The sequence below is a fragment of the Mus pahari genome, chromosome 4, assembly GCF_900095145.1.
Source record: "Mus pahari chromosome 4, PAHARI_EIJ_v1.1, whole genome shotgun sequence".
Lineage (NCBI taxonomy): Eukaryota > Metazoa > Chordata > Mammalia > Rodentia > Muridae > Mus > Mus pahari.
Window position 1 is genome coordinate 86652989 of NC_034593.1, and position 11966 is coordinate 86664954.

General features: G+C 44.9%; 5 non-coding genes across 5 annotated transcripts; 1 reads left to right on the forward strand and 4 right to left on the reverse strand.

Annotated features, from left to right (window-relative positions):
* The first annotated feature begins 3685 nt into the window (after positions 1 to 3685).
* Positions 3686 to 3759, forward strand: Trnan-guu. The gene has a single exon. It is a non-coding gene; the product is annotated as a tRNA-Asn (tRNA).
* A 2744-nt stretch (positions 3760 to 6503) lies between these two features.
* Positions 6504 to 6576, reverse strand: Trnak-cuu. Its single transcript has one exon. It is a non-coding gene; the product is annotated as a tRNA-Lys (tRNA).
* A 778-nt stretch (positions 6577 to 7354) lies between these two features.
* On the reverse strand, positions 7355 to 7426 carry Trnah-gug. Its single transcript has one exon. It is a non-coding gene; the product is annotated as a tRNA-His (tRNA).
* A 573-nt stretch (positions 7427 to 7999) lies between these two features.
* On the reverse strand, positions 8000 to 8071 carry Trnag-ucc. Its single transcript has one exon. It is a non-coding gene; the product is annotated as a tRNA-Gly (tRNA).
* A 367-nt stretch (positions 8072 to 8438) lies between these two features.
* Positions 8439 to 8510, reverse strand: Trnae-cuc. Its single transcript has one exon. It is a non-coding gene; the product is annotated as a tRNA-Glu (tRNA).
* Positions 8511 to 11966: the final 3456 nt, after the last annotated feature.

The window sequence follows — 11966 nt, forward strand, 5'->3', positions numbered from 1 at the left end:
TAGTGGGGGACTGCGTTCGCGCTCTCCCCTGTCTTTTCTGATGTGAAAAGGTAGACTTGCTCTATTCAGATGAGACCTTGTGTCTGCTTCGCAAGCCTCTCGTTGTCCCGTTTTCCGTTTCTCCTAAACTTTGCCTTGCTTTATAAAGAAGGAAGAGAGTGTACAGCTTAGTGATTACATGCGAACTCAGCCACTACGCCTGAAGTAAAGTTTCTTAACTTCTCTTTTGCCAGAAGTCGGGCCAGGCCCCCCCAACCTGCAGTTTGTCGCCTGAGACAAATGAAATGACAGCCCCTCCAACTCACAGCACACAACTCAGACCTTGGGGGCTGGGGCAGAGAATCCCGTTCCCACAAAACAAACAAACAAAACCAAAAAAGGCACAGAGGAAGTGCGTTCCCTTTGGCCCTGGGGTTTCTTCCTCAGCTGTCCTGTCCTGTCCTGTCCTGTCCTGCCCATGGCAGCTACCTCTCCAGCTCCTCCACTTGAGGCTGACTCTCTACTGACGCCCCGAATCGCTCTCCCCGTGGGCTCCAGATTCTCCCTCCAAATAAGGCTCAATCTGCAGGGTAACTGCCCTCAGCCTCCTTCTCCACAAACCAACCGAATCCGCCTTGCGTTCTTTGGGATACTACTTTCTCTCTGTGCAGATACCAAACAAAAATGACCCTTTCTCAACGGGGGGTGCTACAGAGAAAAACCTTGCCGCCTTTGTGCCTTTGATGACTGGTTTCAACTGCACTCAATACATGTCTATACTTCTGCAAAAGATGACGATTACTGTAACACATATTGTACTCTATAACGGTACTTTCAAGTGGTGGGAGTGTGAAGGCCTTGTTACAGTCTCTCTTTATATTATCTGTGGTTTTTTTTTTTTCCAGTATTTTAAACATATATATATTTAATTCTATTTTGTCTCTGTATAGATAGTTTGGGGCTTCTCAGAGTTCAAATTCTTCCAGAGCTGATGGTTACAGGCACTTGTGGGCCACCATGTGAGGCTCTTAACCAGCTAACCATTTCTTGTTCTTCTTTGAGTTTTAAGTTGTTAATGTTGATGACCTGTTTTTTTAAGAACAAGCTGTTGAAGGGATGTGGGGTAAGTGAGAGCAGTGTATGAAGGAAAGAAAAACCCAGGATTGGAAAACAAAGTTGGTGAAGATGGATATTTGCAGGCATATACACTGAGGATAAAGGTGAGTGCAATAAACATTTTTATTGTTTTTTTGTAGCTCACTAAGTAGATCATGCTGGCCTAGAATCACTGTGGTCCATCCACCTGCCTCTGCTCCCCAAAACTGGGACTGAAGCCTAGAAGAAGGGGTTTGTTATGGTCATTTTGGGTGGTGGTGTTTATTTGTTTGTTTTGGTTTTTGTTATTGTTTTGGTTTTGGGTTTTTCATTTTTGAGACAGGGTTTCTCCATGCAATAGTCCTGACTGTTCTTGAATTTCATTTGTAGACCAGGCTAAGCTAGCACTCACAGACACCCATTTGCCTCTGTGCTGAGATTAAAGGCATGGGGCACCACACTGGGCTTTTGTTCCGTTTTAAGAGGGCTATTTGGGGACAATTATAAAACAGTGATTATAGGGTGATTAATAGATCATAAGGACATTTGAGCCAATCTTATGCCTATCACATGATCTCTCTTCTGGTTTTAACCAAATACACAGTTGACTTTCTTCGTAGTGGTATAGTGGCAAAGTGATTTGGGGCATGTTTCAGGAGCCATGCTACCCTGGTTTCAAATCCTAAGGTTGAAATTTCATGTCAGTCGATGTGGCTGTCTCTGTCTCCAGTGTTCTCACATCCCCCTTTGTCTTAATCAGGATTTCTATTCCTGCACAAACATCATGACCAAGAAGCAAGTTGGGGAGGAAAGGGTTTATTCAGCTTACATTTCCATACTGCTGTTGATCACCAAAGGATGCAGGACTGGAACTCAAGCAGGTCAGAAAGCAGGAACTGATGCAGAAGCCATGGAGGGATGTTCCTTACTGGCTTCCTTCCAGTGGCTTGCTCAGCCTGCTCTCTTATAGAACCCAAGACCACCAGCCCAGAGATGGCACCACCCACAAGGGGACCTCCCCCCTTGATCACTAATTGAGAAAATGCCTTATAGCTGGATCTCATGGAGGCATTTCCCCAAATGAAGCTCCTTTCTCTGTGATAACTCCAGCTGTGTCAAGTTGACACAAAATTAGCCAGTACACCCTTCTTCCTGGCATCTGTGTTCACCAAGGTCCCCTGCTAAGCACTGTATTACCCTGAGATAGCAGCCACATTCTGCTGTCTTTCTGCAATTGTTTCTCTCAGTTCTTTCGTTTGAATCTGTGCTATCCGTGTCTGTCTGGAAGCCAGTACAGTCCTTATCTGCAGCCTGGGCTATTCCACAGAGAAACCCTGTCTCACAACCCAAAACCAAACAAGGAAAGCAAAACTACAACAAGAAACTTCCCTTCTCTGCATTTACAGCCAACTACCTCCAACAACAGGGCATTTAGTTCCGTGTTATAGACCCACAACACTCACCAGAGTCCCCGCACTACTTCCCAGGCTCTTAGGGCCCCATTAACACACACCTGTAACATCCAAGTTTCACACTAGTCCCCAGGCTGTTTTGGCTTGCACACTTCTCCCTCCCGCAGCTGTCTGCTCCCCTTAAAACTAGCAAGGCTTTCTCCAACTTTCCTGTTCTTTCTGCCCCTGAGAGATTGCCATGTAATTTTAAAACTGATCAATAAACCGTGCTTTCTCCCCATGGAGTGGTCCAGTTCCTAGGTTTCACTGCACTGCGTCCTCCATTAGCCTGCGAGCAGTCTGCAATCCTTTGTAACCTTTGATTTTGTGGAAAGGTATTACTAAATCAGCCCGTAGTCCAATTTGTGATCCTCTTGCCTCAGCCCACCAGAGTCTGTGGATTCCTGGCCTGGATAAACAGGCTAGGCTTTTGTAGTTCACACAGCCACTTGAGAAGACCCAAGGATGAGGCCACTTTTCCCTGAGAGGCGGGGAAATGGGTTTGGTTTTAGTGCACATGGAGTTCCCAAGGGAGGACCTTTGACAGATTCTAATGGCTCAGGGAACGCAGGAAACACTCCTACAAAACAACAACAACAACAACAACAACAACAACAACAACAACAACAACAACACAGGTCTGCTGTTCTCATTCTGGAGTCCTCGTGGAACTAACAGCCCTCCCGGACATTTTTCTTTGGAAACCATGTGGTGGAATCTTTCTCTCGGAGCGCACGCATAAGTTGTCCCCAGGTGCTCGGCGTGCTCTGGAAAAGGTGAAGAAGCCGCAGGGCACGCGGCGGGTGCAGCGGCTCGACCCACCTGCGCGCCGGCCTGCGGGTCCCGGGGTAGCTGGGGACGTTGGGGACGCTACCTGAGTGGGCAGGTGAGCGGCGGTGGTGGCCAGCAGAGGGCAGGCGACTCTTGGGACTGAGAAACTGGAACCCCGTGTTGGGAGGAGGTCTGAGGCACAGGGCTGAGTTCAAAGGGATTAATATGCAAATTTGCCAAAGACTACGACTACTGTTCTTCCTGTCAGGACTCATTTTCTGGAATGGTGGAGATTGGGCGGGTTACAAAAGCGGGTGATGGTCTGACAGACCGGAAGTCAAGAATATATTCTAAGATTAGCAAATGGATTTAGAGCCTTCACTCTGCAAGTCTCTGTGGCGCAATCGGTTAGCGCGTTCGGCTGTTAACCGAAAGGTTGGTGGTTCGAGCCCACCCAGGGACGGTGCCTTTTGCCTGGTTGTAATTCTCCTCTCTCGCCACTTAAAGTTACATTTGTCATCCTTAGAATCTGCGGAGTCCTTAAAAAAATACACAGAAAATTCCGACTCCAAGAGAACTTCTAACATCCTACTAACTCAGCAAGTGTAGCTTTCCATGTCTAGGGGTGGGGTGGGAAGGAGGTCTCAGAATTTACTGAAGAGCCTCCAAGTATTTCTTTGCTTCACAATTTAATGACATTATTGCATACTGGTTCCCCACCAAGCCCTCAGAATACGACTTTGAAGAAATTACCCAATTTCCCAACTGTAGAAGAGGGTTAATAGGAAAACTTCTGCAAATTCACCCAACATTTGACGAGAAGAGGCTTGAAACGTTTGCGGACATAAATCAGTGTTGGCTAAGCATTAGCCAGTGTAGTAGTTATTTTCTATTGCAGCATCCATAGTTTCATTATTTATCTCAGCCTTATTTGCCCCCCCTTTCTTTTAAAGAAGGAGAGATGGAATTAAATTTATTCACCTACTTTAGCCCTTTTCCTTTCTTTTCTTTTTCTTTCTTGGAAGGGGAGGGAGGATATTGTCCGCTCTTAATTTTGAGACAGTTTTTTTGTTTGTTTGTTTTTAAATTTTTATAATGTAGATGGTTGTGAGCCACAATGTGGTTACTGGGAATTGAATTCAGGACCTCTGAAAGAGCAGATCTTAACTGCTGAGCCATCTCACCAGCCCGGAGGCAGGGTTTTATGAATGGCCAAGCCTGCCATTCTAAATGTGCAGGGCCAAATAGGCCTTGCCTTGCTCCTCTGCTTCTGGAGGTAGTTGGAATTATACACCTGCACTGCCAGGCCTGACAACCCTCAGATATGTTACATTACTCCCTAGTTGTTGAAAACAAAAATAAGAGCAAAGTATCTTTGACGGCTGCCAGTGCAGAGGTGATCTGATTAAAACACCTCAACCAGGACATCCTGTTCAAAGTAAGAAATTTGTTGGGCATGGTATTGCACCCCTTTAATCCCAGCTCTCGGGAGGCAGAGGGAGGCAAGATCTCTGTGAGTTCAAGGCCAGCCTGGTCTAGAGAGTGAGACCCTGTCTCCAAGGGGAAGAGAGGGAAAAAAATCTCTAATTGGGAGGCTGAGGTCAGAGGTCCTTGGGGAGACGAATCAAGACCCTGTCCAAGAGTGGGCATGTGCGTTCTCCACCCCCCCACACACGAGTCACATCTGAGCAGAATTAGAGCATTGTCCTAACCACAAGTGTGACAAACACCACCCATTGTCAATTCTAATAGTGACATTCACATCTTTATCAATGATGTTTTTTAGCCTTGTCCATTTTTCTCACCCTCTAGATAAAAATTATTAAGATTTCCAACGTGGGAGGCCAACACAGAAGCACCATATCTCCAGGGCTAGACTAGGTTGCAGAATGAATTCAGGTCCAGCCTGGGCAAATAGGTGGGACTCTTGTCTCCAATAAAAAGTAAAAAGGGGCCGGTTAGTGGTGGTGCATGCCTTTAATCCCAGCAGAGGCAGTTGGATTTCTGAGTTCGAGACCAGCCTCGTCTACAGAGTGAGTTCCAGGACAACCAGGGCTATACAGAGAAACCCTGTCTCAACCCCCCCCAAACAAAAACAAAAAAACAAAAACAAAAACAAAAACAAACGTAAAAAGGGTTTGGTGTGGGGCTGAGGACTTAGCTGAGTGGAAGAGCCATTACATAAGGAACTTGGAAGTCTTAGATTTGGTCTCCAGTACCCAGAGTAACTCAATAGTAACATGTTTGCCTGGTAGAATCTCTCCTACAGTTTTTCTATGAACGCTGTTTGGTTCCAGTGAACCAAGAAACCAGCACGGTCTGGGGGCAGATTTGGTTACAGGCTAGATGCATCGACATCATGGAAAAGACAGGTGCCATTCTGATCCTTGATTTGTTCACTAATCTCCCTTCACAGATGTTCATACAGCCTTCTGCTTGTTCCCACTGTTCTGAAGTGAATTGTCTTGGTTTCACCCATCATTCAGCGCCCGCAGTGGGCCCTTTCACTATAAAAATGTTGATTACTTGGGTATCATTCCCAGTGTGCTTGTGTGTGTACTAAAAGCAATGTGTTTTCTTTCGAACACCATCAGATACAAATAGTTGCCTATTTGAAGTAGTCTTGAAAGTTTCACTTAATTTTTATACATGAATTTAATTTCCCAAGGATCAAAGAACATGTGTGTTCAGCTAAGGGTCTTAAAGCAGAGTCCTGGATGAGATGAAGGGGTAGAGGAAAGCCATAGGGCACTGTTGGGCAGTTGGCATGGAACAGGGCCCCAGGTCTCCCACAACTCTAACTAGAATCTTTGTAAATCTAGAGTTTGGCATAAAAGGGGTAAAGCTTTGGAGTCATTTGCAGGTTTGTTTCATCATCGTCATCGTCGTTATTATTAGTGGTTATTTTGTTGTTGGTGGAATTATTATTGTTGTTTTGTTACTTTTTTCAGCCAAGGATTCATTTAACCCGGGGTGATTATAGAACACCTTGTACCTTCACTTCCTAGGACCAGTTTACTGAAATTTAAAATAGTGGCGTAAATGAAAATGTAGATGCTTACGATTCTATTTCCAGCTGAGAAGAGAATAAAACCCGCAAAGGGTAGGGTTTTAAAAAAAAACATCAACAAAAAAAAAAAAAAGAAAGAAACAAAAACAAAACAGAAAACAGAAAACAGAAGAAAATAGTAAAAAAAAAAGGAGCAGCGCCCAACGTGGGGCTCGAACCCACGACCCTGAGATTAAGAGTCTCATGCTCTACCGACTGAGCTAGCCGGGCCTTACAGCACCCTCTCTTTCTATGTCTTTATAATCTTTGTATATAATGGCGCACTCTCCATTTCTTAATCAGCATTAGCAAAGTTCCAGAATCTATAATTTAATGCCTTTTGTCTGATGCTCTTTATGCACAGAGACAGGTGGACCTCTCTGCTTCCTCCAGCTCTTTCTGAATGGAATCGCCCTGAGACCTGGGTTTCTGGGGCGCGTGGCTCTGAGGAGCACCCGACCGAGCGCGCGGACGTAGAGGGCAATCCTCGTGGCGACCCGGTAGTGCGGAACCGGTGCGCGGAGATTTGTATTCCTGGAATTTGGCTTTTCTACCCTGGTGCCTTTTTCGATCTAGACCTCAGTGATGACAGCTCCGGGTGTGAGGGGCCCTTACTGGGAAAATTGGTAGTATTTACTCTTCTTCGGCAGACGTTTGTTTTTAAAACCAAGTTTGTGATGTCCGAGTAACAAGGCCATCTGGTGTAGAATTGACAGAGACACACTCGTATAGCATTTGCTGCAGAGACAGGCGCTCTGCTCCCCAAGTGTTTGGTTCTCCGACCGACAGTGGAAGTGCCAAGTTTCCGTATCACCGGACTACTTCTCTCTTGCGATGGGGAAGGGGGGAAGAGCCTCCTTTACAGATCTGGCTCTTCCCAGGAGTTTAAGAATGTCGAATTGGAAAAGCCGCTTGGAATTATTTCGGTGACTCAGTTTTACCACGAAGGCAAAATCAGAATTTTGTTGATTAGTAAACAAAAGAGCTGCAAAGGGACGGTACTACTAAATGCCGTGACTCGGATTCGAACCGAGGTTGCTGCGGCCACAACGCAGAGTACTAACCACTATACGATCACGGCGAGCCACCGGGCAAGCAGCGGGTTGCGGCCTCAATTTAATGGCCTATGAATGAGAGTAGCCTTCCAGAGTTGCCTGATTTATTTATAGCGTAGTCTATATGGTCGCAATATCAAAAGTCTGGCTTTGTAACCCTGGTGCTTCGGCAATACTAGCGCGAGCATCAGCTCCTCGCTTCCAGGGATTTCCTGACCTGGGATAAGAAACCGCCGCCCGCCGCACCAGCCGACCTATGTTGTTTCTCTTCAAAGAAGCAAGCCACGGAATCAACGGTTTTATTACCAGAATGGTGCAACCAGAAAAAGAGCAGTGCTGGTGAAGTAGTCCTTTTCCAGGGTCGTGTTTTCTGGTTCCACTCACGAAGTCTCCCGAACCGAAGGCGGGGCTGCCTCTAAAGTCTCAAAGAGCTAGACTCCAATTTAGATACTTCCCTGAACAATCCCAAAAGGATAGTCGTACAAGTATGTGACGCCATTCGCTGTACGAAACAGATCGGCATAGCATAAGATTGAGAAGAAACTCGATGGAGTTAGATCCGAGGGATCAGGGATCTTCGAACGTAAAAGGAAACCCAATGCGTTGGCCGGGAATCGAACCCGGGTCAACTGCTTGGAAGGCAGCTATGCTCACCACTATACCACCAACGCAGGTTAGAAAGTCTCTTGCTTGGATCTCTTAATGAAGGCTATGACAGAAAGTTTTTTGTTTTCTTCCAAATTTGTTCTGATTGAAGAGAAATTAAGACAGAAAAGAGGGGGGAAAAAACTTTATAAGACAAATGGGAGAGAGATGACAGACAGATAAACATTCCAGGATAGCCAAGTTTAAAGAAAATCAATTCTTTTTATAGTTTGAAGGGAACTTCTGGAATCGTGTGATCCAGTAAAAGGCTCTGCTGTGGGTGTTTTTTAATGTGTGATGTTCTTTAGTACAAATGTAGAAACGATTGCACTTTCCATTTTCATATTTCAAATGATTATTTTTGTACTTTTTTAGAAAACAGAAAAAACACATTTCCCTGACCGGGAATCGAACCCGGGCCGCGGCGGTGAGAGCGCCGAATCCTAACCACTAGACCACCAGGGAAGTTGCCTGTTGGCTCCCCTTAAGATCATATGGCTCCAAGTAACTGGATTTTTTTGTTTGTTTCATTTTTTTGCTCCATTGAAGTTTTAAGATTATATATAAAACCTTCTTTGTATCGAAACTGCTTTTTCAGCAGGTCTCTTTCAAATAATAAAACAGCGAAAGAGTTCTCAAGCCTAGCTCTTAAGCCCTGAAGAGAATACCACACACAGGATCACACACTCCCAAGATCGGAGAGACAAACCTCTGCAGACAGACCCTCTCTAGGAAGTCAAATCGCCAGAAGTAGCAGGGGCTTTGGCAAAAGAAACAAGCATTTTTCTTAGAGGATATAAAGAGCATCGCGGAAGGAACGCTAAGATGTCCTAGACCTGTGGTAGCCACTGGGTATAGCAGCACCAGCTGAATCTTCTGCCACAAGCAGGTTGTGTGGAGACCGGGGAAGTGAGCCTGCTGGTTGGTGCGTCTCAGTGCCTCGGTTTAACTCACTGCTCACTGGGCAAACTTGGCAAAATGGTGGCAACAAGGCAACGAATAGAACGTTTGCTATACCCTTTTTTTCGTTTTTGCTGTAGGTTTGAAATTGCTTAAAGCAGATATTAAGCAATCAAAAGCCGTTATTGGTCCTTGTGTGTTGTTGGGGGAGGAGAGCATGTGTGTGAACTAACCATGAAGAGATTAACTGTACACGTCAGTTCAAACAGAACGTTTTAAAAAACACTTCCCTACACCTGGATGGAATTATTCTTTGGCTTATCGTCAAACCCTTACCTACAGCGAATCAACATCACTTTCGATAATGAATTATAAAGAAGCAATTTAAAAACGGAGTTATTAACGATGTGTGCAAATCAACAGGGACCATGGGGGGAGAGGGAGGGGACATAACCGGTAGGATATGGGGATGTTTGGAGACCGGGTATTTTTCTGGTTGCTTTGATTTGTTTTTGAAGAGTATGCTAAGATGTTAAGTAGTAACCTTCTAGCTCTATACTCACAAGACCCCCTTCCAGCGGTTATATACTTAGTAAACAATAACCAGGGAGAAGACACTCTGTAGCTCTGCCTGCAAACTGTACAGAGGACACCAGTGGCTGATCACCCAGGCAAGGCTTCTCAGTGATGCCAAGAAACCCGAGTTCCTGTAAGTAACTCAAACTCTAGGGCAGCAAAATAGACTTGGATGCAATTACGTCTTTGGTTTATCCTCCGAAGTGAACAGACACACGTTCAATGTCCTCAAGAAAAGTCAAACACTCACAAGAAATCATAAATTCAAAAGAAATAAGTCTTCGGAGGGTAAAGATGATCAAAATATATTGTATGAAAAAAATGTAAATAAAAACAAATTTAAAAAACAGCTCGTGCTGATCTTCAAAATGTTCAGCCCGCTTCCGTTTGGTCGACAGTGCCTTTTTGTCGATTATCCTGCCACCTGCTGGTGATTTGGGGCAACACAGGAGAACCTAGGAAACGTGCTCTGGGATAGGAGCTTGCCACTTGTAAGAAAATGGGTCTGGGGTCCCAAGAAAACGACCACACAATCCAAAGTATTTCGGAAGGCAAATAGTTTTCCATTCGTAGAAGGTGTGTACCAAAGCCAAATCAAGCAGACAAACGCTCGAAGCGAGGGTCCCCCTGGGTTTTTTTCCCCAACGCAAAAGGATTCCTGTGCCTCACGAACTTAGCCCACTGGCTAATTTAAAACGCAGTTGATAAACAGAATTCAATTTGAGCACCCAGCACAACCTGGAGCGCATATTTTTATTTCAAGAAGTGCTGACCCTGGAGGAATTCGAATTTCTGTCAAACCATTTTTTATGTTTTTGTTTGTTTGTTTGTTTTTATGAAGTATTGTGTTATTTATCTCTTTGGTAGAAAAGACCCTTCATATTCTTCAGTTTCCACACCATGTCTCAACATCAAAGCACCAGGACAGGGGTTCTGTCTCCTCCACACATCTCAGAGTGTTTCATTTTATTTTGTCAAACATTTACAAACAGCACATGAATGCAAAGCAGTGATAGACAGAATTTTATTTAAACTGCCCCATCTAGTAAAAAAACAAAACAAAACAAAACAACAAAAACCCCCAAAACCACATTAAACCCCTGAGTCCACAAGGTAAGATTATGCCAGGCTTTTCTCTAACTCCTCCTAATATGAGTAAAATCCCTGGACATTGTGTATAAAGAGATAGAAGACTGAACAGCTGGGGGAAGGGAGCAAACCAGCCAGAAGTGGGGGCTTCTCTGGGCTCCCGGCCACCCACATGGTCTGGATTTAGAGCCAAAAAAAGGCTAGCAGCCTGGATGGCCGGCCAGTACTTGGAGGCTGGAATGTTAGTTCAAAGTCATCTCAAAGGGAGTTCAAAACCAGCCTGGCCACATAAGGCCCTGTCTACAAAAACAAAACATAAATAAACATTAAAAATTCCTAAACTGCATGTGGTACCACATACCCCTAATCCTAAATCTAAGGAAGTAGACCAGAAGTTCAAAGCCAGCGTGGAATACATGGGCTTAAGTGTAAATTTGTGTGTGTGTGTGTGTGTGTGTGTGTGTGTGTATTAAACAAAAGCTTACTGTGTCCAGCCTCACAAGACAGAAAATGTCTTAATGATAACGGCTATGTCCCAGTCAAGAGCACAGAAATCAGCTATGACTTACTTTACTCAAAGACTGCAGTGGACGCCCAGACTTCTGCCCTCAGCTGGCCTCAGAAGATGGTCATCCCTGCTGGGATGGAACCAGAGAAAACTTAAGGCATTTAAATTTCACCCAAATTCAATGATAAGAAAGCAGGTCCATCTCCCAGGGTCACCGTAGGCCACCTGGGGGTTGGTAGGAACTGGTACCTGAGATTGGTTCAGGCTAGTTACAGGAGGTAGTGGGGCTCACCTTTAACCCCAGGACTCTGGAGGCAGAGGTAAGAGGATCTCTGTGAATTTGAGGCCACCCTAAACGACAGCATTAGTCTCAGGACAGCCAAGACTATACAGAAGAGACCTTGTCTTGAAAAAACAGATAGATAGATAGATAAATAGATAGATAGATAGATAATAGATAGATCAATCTTTATTTAGAACAATGAAGATGGCAGTCTCTCTGAGGGACTGGGGACTGTGTGCCAAGGCACAGGGTGAAATGAAACTTTTGTAGAGCAGAAAAGGGAACTTTGAGGTGAAAAATTCCATCTGCTGATCTGTTGCTCTGCAGTCGCAAAGTTGTAACTAGCAGCAGAGATTGATTAATGGGTTGATCTCTCAGGAGCTGCCAGGATCCCCGCTGAATGAAAATGTTACTGAGCTCTCCAGCCCAGATCTCAGATCTTCTCAGGCTTTTAGATCATTGCTGTTCACAGAGGCCTATGAGGGACATTAACTCCTGTGTTACCAAGACTCACTCTCTCTCTCTCTCTCTCTCTCTCTCTCTCTCTCTCTCTCTCTCTCTCTCT